This window comes from Engystomops pustulosus, chromosome 1, assembly GCF_040894005.1.
Source record: "Engystomops pustulosus chromosome 1, aEngPut4.maternal, whole genome shotgun sequence".
Classification (NCBI taxonomy): Eukaryota; Metazoa; Chordata; class Amphibia; order Anura; family Leptodactylidae; genus Engystomops; species Engystomops pustulosus.
The window spans coordinates 289,354,388-289,367,974 of record NC_092411.1 but is presented as its reverse complement, the minus strand read 5'-3'; the positions used below and the strand labels follow the sequence as shown (position 1 = coordinate 289,367,974).

General features: G+C 42.3%; 1 protein-coding gene and 1 pseudogene across 2 annotated transcripts in view; both read right to left on the bottom strand.

The window, feature by feature from the left end:
- LOC140083737 (vomeronasal type-2 receptor 26-like) overlaps positions 1-2,731 on the bottom strand; it is a 121,075-nt gene extending 118,344 nt beyond the window's left edge. The window contains exon 1 of one of the 2 annotated variants that reach the window (XM_072126403.1): positions 2,653-2,731. The gene's annotated coding sequence lies outside the window, so the exon portion shown is untranslated. Of the gene's footprint in view, positions 1-2,517 lie in introns of both variants that reach the window. The other variant, XM_072126404.1, reaches the window with a different exon arrangement.
- Positions 2,732-7,593: 4,862 nt separating this feature from the next.
- LOC140083809 (vomeronasal type-2 receptor 26-like) lies at positions 7,594-13,385 on the bottom strand (annotated as a pseudogene).
- Positions 13,386-13,587: the final 202 nt, after the last annotated feature.

Below are 13,587 nucleotides of genomic sequence, written 5' to 3'. Positions count from 1 at the left end.
ACTGCTGATCTACTGGGATTTTCACGCACAACCATCTCTGGGGTTTACAGAGAATGGTCCGAAAAAGAAAAAACATCCAGTGAGCGGCAGTTCTGTGGGCGGAAATGCCTTGTTGATGCCAGAGGAGAATGGGCAGACTGGTTCGAGCTGATAGGAGGCAACAGTGACTCAAATCGCCACCCGTTACAACCAAGGTAGGCAGAAGAGCATCTCTGAATGCACAGTACGTCGAACTTTTAGGCAGATGGGCTACAGCAGCAGAAGACCACACCGGGTGCCACTCCTTTCAGCTAAGAACAGGAAACTGAGGCTACAATTTGCACAAGCTCATCGAAATTGGACAGTAGAAGATTGGAAAAAACGTTGCCTGGTCTGATGAGTCTCGATTTCTGCTGCGACATTCGGATGGTAGGGTCAGAATTTGGCGTCAACAACATGAAAGCATGGATCCATCTTGCCTTGTATCAACGGTTCAGGCTGGTGGTGTCATGGTGTGGGGAATATTTTCTTGGAACTCTTTGGGCCCCTTGGTACCAATTGAGCATCGTTGCAACACCACAGATCATGTAGTCACCATGTCTCCTCATATATCTGCTCCCAGTCACCTCATACACTGCAGACATGGCTGATATATCATATATAGAGGAATTATTACCACAGGAGATCATGTAGTCACCATGTCTCCTCATGTATCTGCACCAGTCACCTCATACACTGCAGACATGGCTGATATATCATATATAGAGGAATTATTACCACAGGAGATCATGTAGTCACCATGTCTCCTCATGTATCTGCTCCAGTCACCTCATACACTGCAGACATGGCTGATATATCATATATAGGAGAATTATTACCACAGGAGATCATGTAGTCACCATGTCTCCTCGTGTATCTGCCCCAGTCACCTCATACACTGCAGACATGGCTAATATATCATATATAGGAGAATTATTACCACAGGAGATCATGTAGTCACCATGTCTCCTCATGTATCTGCTCCAGTCACCTCATACACTGCAGACATGGCTGATATATCATATATAGGAGAATTATTACCACAGGAGATCATGTAGTCACCATGTCTCCTCATGTATCTGCTCCCAGTCACCTCATACACTGCAGACATGGCTGATATATCATATATAGGAGAATTATTACCACAGGAGATCATGTAGTCACCATGTCTCCTCATGTATCTGCTCCCAGTCACCTCATACACTGCAGACATGGCTGATATATCATATATAGGGGAATTATTACCACAGGAGATCATGTAGTCACCATGTCTCCTCATGTATCTGCACCAGTCACCTCATACACTGCAGACATGGCTGATATACCATATATAGGAGAATTATTACCACAGGAGATCATGTAGTCACCATGTCTCCTCATGTATCTGCTCCCAGTCACCTCATACACTGCAGACATGGCTGATATATCATATATAGAGGAATTATTACCACAGGAGATCATGTAGTCACCATGTCTCCTCATGTATCTGCTCCAGTCACCTCATACACTGCAGACATGGCTGATATATCATATATAGGAGAATTATTACCACAGGAGATCATGTAGTCACCATGTCTCCTCATGTATCTGCTCCAGTCACCTCATACACTGCAGACATGGCTGATATATCATATATAGAGGAATTATTACCAAAGGAGGTCATGTAGTCACCATGTCTCCTCATGTATCTGCCCCCAGTCACCTCATACACAGCAGACATGGCTGATATATCATATATAGAGGAATTATTACCAAAGGAGATCATGTAGTCACCATGTCTCCTCATGTATCTGCTCCCAGTCACCTCATACACTGCAGACATGGCTGATATATCATATATAGAGGAATTATTACCACAGGAGATCATGTAGTCACCATGTCTCCTCATGTATCTGCCCCAGTCACCTCATACACTGCAGACATGGCTGATATATCATATATAGAGGAATTATTACCACAGGAGATCATGTAGTCACCATGTCTCCTCATGTATCTGCTCCCAGTCACCTCATGCACTGCAGACATGGCTGATATATCATATATAGGAGAATTATTACCACAGGAGATCATGTAGTCACCATGTCTCCTCATGTATCTGCTCCAGTCACCTCATACACTGCAGACATGGCTGATATATCATATATAGAGGAATTATTACCACAGGAGATCATGTAGTCACCATGTCTCCTCATGTATCTGCTCCAGTCACCTCATACACTGCAGACATGGCTGATATATCATATATAGAGGAATTATTACCACAGGAGGTCATGTAGTCACCATGTCTCCTCATGTATCTGCTCCAGTCACCTCATACACTGCAGACATGGCTGATATATCATATATAGAGGAATTATTACCACAAGAGATCATGTAGTCACCATGTCTCCTCATGTATCTGCCCCCAGTCACCTCATACACAGCAGATATGGCTTATATATCATATATAGGAGAATTAGTTTTATAACCCCAGGGCTCCAAATATCATGCACAACATACCTGCAGAATACGGTGAGTCTTCTGAGATGGTGACTTATGACTGGGTAAATGGATCAGGGAATATTTTGAGTTCTCCAGTCACTAAATGTACTTCTGACCAATTCCTTTGCATATATTATGGTTGCACACCCTTACCTCACCACCCGGGACTGTATACTTTGTTTTCCTTCACTTTTTACTACACTCCTCAGTGCTGCAGCTGCATCACTCCAAGATGGCTGCCCCCACTCTGCAAAAGGACTACATCTCCCACAATCCCCCTGGCAAGTGCACCACACCCACTTAGCAGGGAGCTGGGAGCTGACTGCACATTCCTGACAGAGAGCAGAGGCAGCAGACAGGTCGTTTCTGTGGAAACTGTAAGTGTAGAAGGAGCTGCCAGGGCCCAGGAATGAATATGATTTCATGAAAAGGGGGCAGAAGATTTAATAACACTGAATTAGTGAAGTGATAAGTGTGGGGAGATAAAGTATATTGCAGGGGCGTAACTTGGAGAGCTTGGGCCCCATAGCGGATTTCTGCATGGGGCCCCCCTTCCGCTTTATAAAAATATATACATATTTGTACAGATATCATTATAAAATCATGTGCATTTACGCACTCATATATACACACATTTAAATATGATAGACACACAGTGGGGCACATTTACTAAGACCAGTGCAGTGGTGGGGGGTGTCTGTAGCTGGAAAACGCTTGTCTTTTGCTGCGCTAGATTTAGCACTATGATGATGAATTCTGGTGCAGGATAAGACTGCCTGTTCCTACTTTAGAACTACTTTTAGTTGGTCTAAACGGAGCGGCAGAATTTTGGGCACGATTTTCCACAATCCAAGCCCCCTTCTCACGAGGCCACGCCCATCATGTAAAGGCCACACCCCCTTAAGGCAGAAAAAGTGCCAAAAATCTTTTAAAAATCTTGACAACTGTGGTGCAAGGCATTTTAGACAGTGTTTTCGGCACAAAACTAACATAATTGTGGCGCATGTGCAATTATAAATCCCCCCAGTGTGTACTATATGCAGTACCCTGTGCAGGGGCCGTCAGATTCAGGATTTGCACTGCTCCGACAGAGCGCCGCACTTTTCAATCCCAATTCTGTCGGACTCTGCATGTTAAATCTGCTGCACAGTTCAACTGAGCACCGGAGTGCCCCCTTCAATGCAGAAATCTATGTCACATAAAGAATAGTGCAGCTGCACCACTTATGGGTCAAGTGTGACATACACGTGGCACAGACACTTCTTAAATACCCGTGCAAGGAGTCTGCACTAGAAAGAATGTGAAAAGTCAGACAGAAAACTGGCGCACAGAGATAAGTAAATGCGCCCCATAAAGTTCTATACTCATACACTCACTTTTATTTACTCTTACACACACACATACATGTACACACCTATGTGCACACATTTATGTGTATACACATACATGCAGAATAAACACACCAAATACACAAACATATAGCAAATAAACACATATATACAGTATATACAGCACATAAATACATACACACATACATCACATACAGCATTAGCATATATATATATATATATACACACAAACATACATATATAGACATAGACACACACATACATACATACATACATATATAGACATAGACACACACAAAGTTACTTGCTGTTTTGATTGGCCGGGCATGGGATGGTGCCAGCAATTGGACGGAGGGAGTTTGGGCGGCTGTACTGATGGGCGTGAGTTCCATGCCATTGGGCAGCTGTGTTGGGGTAGGGAGGAATTTGGTGGTTCTCTCATTGGGCGGACCAGCAACGGTTGAAATTGCCCAAGGGCGCTGGCCGTGCCGTCTGCTCCGAGGAAGGGAAGGTTTCTGTTCCAGTGGCCGCAGTAGTTTGCTGGCAGGCGGGCGGGAGAGTGGGCAGCCCATACAGGTGGGCGGATCTGGTCAGCACAGCAGGCTAAGCCCCATTATATTCAGGGTAGCAGAGGCCCCTGTTACTGCTGGAGCAGGGAGAGAGGACCCAGGATAACATTCTATCTACTGTATTGGTGTCCTCAGAGCACTGATATGATTGAAAGTTACAACAGAGCGCGGAGCAATAAGTTAGGGAATAAGTTTCCATGTTGGCACTTTGTGATAAACAGGTGGCTATGGGTTGTAGTTTGGGCACTTGGTCTCTAAAAGGTTCGCCATCACTGTCATAGAGGAACCTGTGCAGAACTACAGAGTGTGGAAAAGGACCTGTGTGCTAGTCAGATCCCAGAGATTGAGCCCAGTGCTGGGTATGGGAGACCCAGGGGTGATCCTAATCTCTCCACTGCCTGAGCTATAGAATGGCGTCCCCACTGCCACATACACTAGTGATATATCAGCTTATTCCAGTAGTAATATAAATGGCTATTCCAGTAGTATTATAATTGGTTTAGTGGGTTCTCCATGCTGACCCATTCTGACATTGGGTATTTAGAACAACTATTTGTAAGTGTGATGTCCGGCTTTGTAGCAAGTGACTGCGTCCCTGATGCTGCCCTCCATCTTACTGCAGGTGGTGCTGCCTGAGGCAAGAGGCTCAAGTGCTCCTCATGAATACAGTCCCTGTCTGCCAGCTAAACAGCATTGCCGACACTGTAACAGGCTAGGTGCTAGGGTCTTTCGGCAATAGTCCAACAGGCTTAATAGCCGCAAAATTTCAAAGCAAGCCAGCAGTAATTCTCCATTACATTGTATGTCACAGTATTTCTGCTAAGGGGAGCAAAATTTTAAATAACAACTAATTACATATAAGCTTATATTTTAACCCCTTAAGGACGCAGCCATTTTGCAGGTTAAGGCTCAGCCCGATTTTTTGGATTCTGACCTGCGTCGCTTTATATGGTTATAACTTTTGAACACTGTTACTTATCAAAACGATTCTGAGATTGTTTTTTCCCCACATGTTGTACTTCATTTTAGTGGTAAATTTTGGCTGATAAGTTTTGCGTTTATTTACAAAAAAAAAGAAAATATGATAAATTTTTTGAAAAATTTGCCATTTTCGAAATTCAAAATCATTGCGTTTCCAGACAGATAGATTTACCACCTAAATAAGTTGCTGAATAACATTTCCCATTTGTCTACTTTACATTTTCATAATTTCTGAAATGTCTGGATAATTTATTTTGATGTCACGCGGCTTACAAAAAGAATATCGCTTTTCCGGATTTTCAGAATTGACTATTTTGGGGATAAATACAGTTTGGAATGAAATTTTACATATTTAGCATCAAAACCCCCTATATAACCAACCCATTTTCAAATCTGCACCCCTCAAGCTATCAGAAACAGCTTTTACGTAGATTGTTAACCCCTTGAGATCTTCATAGCAATTGAATCAAAATGGAGGTGAAATTTAGAATGGTCAAATTGTTCCCTTATACGTTCATTTAGCCCTAAAATTTACACATTTCCAAAATATATAAAGAGAAAACCCACCATACAATTTGTTCTGCAATTTCTCCTGAGTACAAAGACCCCCCACATGTGGCCGTTACTTGTTTTATGGGCGCACAGCGAGACGCAGAAGGGAAGGAGCGCCCTGCAGCTGCCAGGATTTTAGTTTCCTCATTGGCCCCTTTTGAAGGCTATAAAATTTGCGCTTTTGCGTTATTGGGGCCATGTGATGCCATTTTTTTTGCGCGATGAGATGCTTTTTCCATTGTTACCATTTTGGGGTTGGTATCACCTATTGTTGAAAATTTAGGAACTTTTTTTGAGGGCAGGAGTAGAAAAGCATCAATTCTGTACTGGATTTTTTACTCTTTTTTTTTTTGGTGTTCACCGTATATCCTAATAATCATGTTATCTTTATTCTATGGGTTGATACGATTACGGGGATACCAGACTTGAATATATTTTCTTACGTTTTACTAAATTTGTCAAACAAAACCCTAATGTGGGGAAAAATCTATCATTTATGTATTGCCGTCTTCCAAGTGGCATAACATTGTTACTTTTTTGGCTACGGAGCTGGTTGATGGCTTATTTTTTGCGGGACATGTTGTAATTTGCACCAGTATCATGTCGGAGTACACATGGTTTTTTGATCGCATTTTATAGCATTTTTTGTGGGATTGAATAGCTAAAAATCATAATTTTTGGAAGGTTTATAGCAGTTTTTTTTTACGGCGTTTATCGTGGGGGTTCAATAATGATTTACTTTTATTCTACGGGTTGTTACGGACGCGGTGATACTATATATGTGGGGTTTGTGTTATGATTTAGACTTTTTTTTTAGTTATATGTCTCTTTATATGTTTTGGGGGTTTGGGGCATTTTTAGTGATTTATTACTTTATTTTTTTATTGAATAACATTTTTTTTTTTACTTTTTCACTTTTATACCATGGGACATGAAGAAGCAATCTTCTGATTGCTTCTTCATGATAATATTCTGCAATACTCATGTATTGCAGAGTATTATCAGTGTCAGCCTATACACTTGCATAGGCTGGCACTGTGCCAGTAAGATGACGTCACAGACGCCATCTTACTGGCAATTCTAGCAAGTAACTCTGGGGTCCAGATCGGACCCCAGAGTTACTATAGCAACGATCGGCGCCCCCCGAAAACGGTTCGGGGGGGCCGATCGTGGGGGAAAGACCCCCCAGAGGCATGTTAGATGCCGCGGTCGCGCTGACCGCGGCATTTAACGGGTTAAGCACCCGCGATCGGAGTCAACTCCGATCGCGGGTGTTACACTGGGGTGCCGGCTATTAGTTACAGCCGGCACCCCGTGTTTCCCGATGCCGGTTCGGCTCAGATCTTGAGCTGAACCGGCATGGGCTCAGCGTCCGATATATCGGACGCTGAGCGCTAAGTCATTGAGCTCAGCGTCCGATATATCGGACGCTGAGCGTTAAGGGGTTAAGGACCCATTTGTATATGAATTATGCTGATTCCTAGAATACGCCTTTAAGTCCCAGATGTGAATTTAGAAATAGAATAGTTCCTTTAAGTTGAAGACGCTCCAGTTTTGCTTTGAGAACTTGTTCCAAGGTTTTTACTGATATAATAAAAGGAGACAATTTCTCTGGCAAATAATTATTCTATTGTAGGGTTTTTTTTGTCCATAATGCCAACCAGATGATATGAAATGCAGGAAGTATATAACTATATTCATGTTATAATTATCATATATTGTTATATTATTTGGTATTCCTACCAAGCAGGGCAGATTTTTTATTTATTTCAGATGTAAACAAAACATTATAACTTTTCGGGATAAAAACACAACCTAAAAGTCCAGCACTGGAGGCCAGGACAGCGAATATCTCCACAGCCACCATGTATTTCCCTCTGGTGCTCAGATAAGCCGGGATCATGGCGATCCAGACACTGCAGAACAGCAGCATGCTGAAGGTGATGTACTTGGCCTCATTAAAACTGTCCGGTAATGTCCTCACCATGAAAGCCAGAACAAAGCTCACAGAGGCCAAGAGACCCAAATATCCCAGTACAGAATAGAAGCCGATAACAGAACCTTCATTACAGGTCCTGGAAGGGGGGGGAGACTGATAACAAGACAACACAGATAGCAACTTGGATAGATGAGCCCAAGATCACTATGGAGTAGGAAAGCTTCATACCCATCATTTTTCTCCAGGAGCTTCCAGGTTTGGTGGATTTAAAGGCAATAAAGACCAAAAGAGTCTTCGCAAAGAGTGAGGAGATGGCTACAGAGAAGAGGATTCCAAAACTGGTCTCACGGAGTCTGCAATTTACATTACTTGGACGGCCAAGGAACAAGAAGACTGAGAGGAAACTGAGAAAGATGGAGATCAGGAGGAGGTAACTCAGGTTCCGGTTATTAGCTTTAACAATGGGGGTGTCCCGATAAATAATGAATGTCCCAAATATCAAACAAGTGACAAGACAACCAAAAACTGTCAGAAATGAAAATAAAGTCACAACTGTATCATTATGGAGAGGAATTCCATCATTTTGGGAAGACATCGGTCTCTCTTCTCATTCGTCCATTCATCAATTGGACAGTTAATACAGGTATCACTGTCTGAAAGGCGAAATAAACACATATCAGTGTGCTAATGAGCCTGATCGGCTACCCTCGCCCCACTGTGATCTGGCTTTATAGACCGGTACTCTGTCTCATCCACCCCCTGCTCACTGGAAGTCCTCTCTGCACAAACCTAAGGGGCAGGAGGGAGGCTAGTCAGTGCTACACTCAATATTTGTCTCCATTTGTCTATAAATAAGTGCATATAAATCCATTACTAGTCTCTGCAAGTAGATATGTAAACAATTGTATTAGTTGCTAGTCAATTTTTCAGTGTAGCATTACACAATGGACTAAGTAAGGACTAGTTGTTAAAAATTTGACTCCCACTTTTGCTTACTAAAATTCCAGACAATCCTCTGGTGGGACCAGAAAGCATCGAAACCGGGAGTCCAGAAGAAACCCCAATTTGGAGACTTTTAGGATCAGGATTACGTTCTACTGATCCTAGAAACCCTAGTCCAAAGCACTGCTACTACTGTAATCTACAACCTCATGGTGTGAAAATCCCCTTTCATAGAACCTTTTATTTTTAACAATATTGATGAATCAACGTTTGAAGAATGAATCCTACAATGATCATTTTTCCATTTCCTCGTAAAAAAGTTGTATTTTTGTCTGCTGACTTGCCATACACCCTCTCTCTTTGGTCCATCTTATCAGCCAAGAAGGAAGTCTGAGTAAAATTGCCAGTGGCCTTTCAATTACAGTGTGTATGTGTTTTTGAGACCGGCTTCTAGCTGTGAGCAAATAACATGGATGCTGTATCTGAGAAGATGGAGTATGTGACTGGACAACCATGAGTGGATGGTCTGAGCTGGGAGTGCCATGACTGATTCTGGCATATTCTGCTCTAGGGGTAAGCCTATCCACTTGACATTTCATGTTTAACCTGATTTCAATCTTTGCAATATCCTATGGTGGTGGTGGGGGGAAGGGATGATCTAGGATGTCAATCTTTTTACATAGAAATGCATTCAATGCATCAATTTGCCAATAATAGCTCAATTTTTATAAGATTGACAGCAAGCTGAGATCTGGCCATGGATGTAACCTCCCTACGGAATATGCAGAGGTAATGCTGCCATTCTTCCTCATCTAGAGGCCTGAAAAGACAAACCTGGGCCGTGAATAGTATTTGTGTCGCAATGGTACTTATAAGGAGGTCCAGCATCTGTTTCCAGAAAGCTGCTCTAAATTGCCAGGACAAGATAAAATAAGTGATAATAACCTCTGGGATCTGACAGCGGTGACACTGGTGGGAGGTGAGGTTTCTAAATAGTCTGATTATTTAAGGTAACACTGGATTGACTGTATAATTGAGTGAATTTATTCCTAGCAGCAGGAGAAACATGCCAATGAGATTCCACTGCCTCAATCCCATCCTCATCAGTAAGTGAGGGAAGGAGGTCCCTCTGCTTCTCCTCAGCCCTCAATTTGGATGTTAGTAGTTTGGATTCTACAATAATTGCATAAAGAAGTGATATTAGATCTTGGGGTCCCTGTGTACGTAGCGCTCCAATTAGAGGATAAAAATAAATATTCTGGGAGGCATCAAAAACCTAAGGCTCAAGGGCATGCCTTAGCTGCAGATATCTATAGCATCTAGCATGTAGTACATTGTAGTCATCTTGTAGTTGTTGAAAGGACATAAGCGTGTTATTCTCATATAAATGTGACATGGTTGTTATACCATGATCTTCCCAGAAGTGAGAATCAGGCATGAACATCTGATCTTTTATACCTATATCCAGACCTTATAGAAACCATCTAATTAAATAGACAACAATTGTTGACAAAATATATGTTTTATTAATAATTAATACACAAATTTTACAGACGTATGATCACCAAGATTAAAACCAGCCCATTAAAATAATCCCAGGTGGACTAAAAAAAGTGCATGGCCATTCCTGTAGTAATAGTATCATAATACAAGTAAATACATAGCCAGAGGGACAATACATATAATATTACAATCAAAACAATTAGAATAGACAAGTTGAAGAAATGTTACACCGGTCACACAATATAGTGCTAATGAACCTCCAAAATATATAGTTTCGTGTGAACACTATTGCCCCTAGTATATCACTGGCTGTATACAGTATGGATCCTGGTAGGCAAACGCCTAGTAAACACAAATATATAAATATATAAAGTGCATAGGGCAGAGAAATTCATGTATACCGACCAGGCTGCATCATGCTCAGGAAAAATGGCGATGAACCACAAAACCCCAACGCGCGTTTCGCCGTCGCTTCCTCAGGGGGTAATGATAGTTATGAGACATGGTGCTTATTTAAACTCAGTAAGGAGAGCCAATTGACCAATCAAAAAAAATACTACAATAATGACATCAGCTATGGGTGGACACACATATACAACCTATCGAAAGGCAAACATATACAAACAGGAAGTGAAATGTCTACTTAGCTTATGCAAATGCTAATTCAAGGCAGCTACTCACGACATGTGCGGCGCCTGGCTCACAACTCTCCAGGTGAGCCGCTCACAAGTGGGCGCTAGAGCGAGGCTTGACTCGCAAAACATCAAATCATGCAAGAAACATGCGTACTGCACGTCACATTATGGCGCCCCGTATTTCACGCATGCGCAATGGCCATAAATACAAAGAAACAGTGAAACAGTGACACCTCGTGGTTGAATTGCAGTAATACATGCAAAATTAATAAATGATCGTGCCCAATAGAAGGAACTACCATATAGTGAAAGAATATGATGAGTGAAAAGAAAGGAATGGAGAATGTGAAAGTGCAAAGTGCAAATAGTGATGTAAAGTGCAAGGTGAAGTGGAATATATCAACTTAATAAAGAATGTGTCAATACTTACGTGCCAGAGTTAAATAACAATCAAAGTGGAATAAACCGTGATAAATAATTTGCTGAATGACACACCAGCCTGTATATCAGCAAGAAAATTTGTGTAGAAACAAAAAGGAAAACAAGAAAACAAGGGGAAAACAATTCTAAACAGTGATGATATATGTATATAAAGTGCAATACTAGTGCAATGTATTGATTAATCAATACACAATGGGGCAAATTTACTTACCCGGTCCATTCGCGTTCCAGCGGCGGCTTCTCCGCTCTGGATTCGGGTCCGGCCGGGATTTAATAAGGTAGTTCTTCCGCCGTCCACCAGGTGGCGCTGCTGCGCTGAAAGTAAACTCATCGCGCCGGAATGCACCGAGCTGGACCAGGTGAAGGTAAGCGGTCCTTATGCGACACATTTTCGGTTTTTAAATGCGGCGGTTTTTCCGAATACGTCGGGTTTTCGTTCGGCCACGCCCCCCGATTTCCGTCGCGCGCATGCCAGCGCCGATGCGCCACAATCCGATCGCGTGCGCCAAAATCCCGGGGCAATTTAAGTACAAGCGGCGCAAAACGGAAATATTCGGGTAACACGTCGGGAAAACGCGAATCGGGCCCTTAATAAATGACCCCCAATAAGTTATACTGTCCATGTGATATAATCCTATACCTGTACATATGCAACCAAAGTACTAATACCACCTTGACCCTAATATAATATCGCTAACATGTGGATATAATGACTGGCCAATGGATCCCTTACTAATCCCTCGTGTCTCAAACTAAAGTATAGTGGACTAATACCATTAAAACCACCAATATAAATGATATACATAAAAATGCGAAGTTGTGAATGCAGAATGTGAATGCAGATACCGTTCTACAGAAAAGATGCGAATGACAGTTTTTCGTTCAAGCCCAGAGGTGAGACAGTCTGTCGTTTCACAATCCACTTGGTTTCGATTCGTTCCAATTTTTTGAACGTATTTCCGCCACGCGATCCCAAAAGTAATTTGTCAATGCCACATACTCGAATGTCTTGCCAATTGTCATTATGGACTTCATGAAAATGCCTCGGAATGCTTTTCAATTTCGACATCCCTTCATAATCATCATTCCTGATCTTTGCAGCAGCCCGAATGTCCTTCAGATGTTCCTGTATTCTGATCCTAAGTTCTCTGGTAGTCATTCCGATATATTTGAGTCCACACGGACATGATAGTAGATACACCACACCAGACGTGCTGCAATTAATGAAATGAACAATTTGAAATGTCTTGCCCCCACAATAATCAGAGAAAGATTCAGTTTTTGTCATCTGCTTGCAGATAGAACAGTGCCCGCAAGGAAAGGACCCCCATTTTGGTCCTTTTGACCCAAAGATGTAAGGTTTGGGGTGGATGGGTACATAGTGGCTTTTGACTAACATGTCTCCAATTGACTTACTCCTCCTTGCCACCACCTGAGGACGAGATGATAAGTGAACATTCAGGTCTGGGTCGGATAGAAGTATCGGCCAAAACCGCTTCATGATTCCCTCAACCCTTCTCCATTGTGAATTATAGGGTGTAATAAACCTCACCTTGTTATCACACGGTTGACGGGATTTGGATTTCAGAAGATGATTCCGGTTTTCACTTTTCGCTCACCTGTATGCCACATCAATGTCCACAGTAGAATATCCCCGCTGCTTAAATCGATGCTTAAGAGTACTCGCTTCCTCCTCAAAATGATGTTCAGTATCACAAATACGTCGGGCTCGCAAAAACTGCCCTATAGGAATAGAACGAATGGTATGGGGGGATGAGAAGAGGATGAGTGCAGCAATGCATTAACAGATGTTTTCTTGCGGTACACAGATGTGTTCAATTGGCCCTCGTTGCTTACCAAGATGTTGATGTCCAAAAACTCCATCCTTGTTTGGCTCACCACTTGTGATAGTTTAATGTTCTGGTCATTAAAATTCAGTACATGCAGAAAGTCATCCAGTGATTGCCTGTTGCCCTGCCAAATAAACAGGATGTCATCTATAAAACGCATCCAGGACAACACAAGGCCATCTGATATATCCATGGCATATTGTACTTCCTCATGCTCCCAGAGTCCTAAAAATAAATTTGCATACGAGGGGGCACATGTGGCCCCCATCGCCGTACCTCTGACCTGCACATAATACTTACCATTAAAAAGAAAATAGTTGTGTTCCA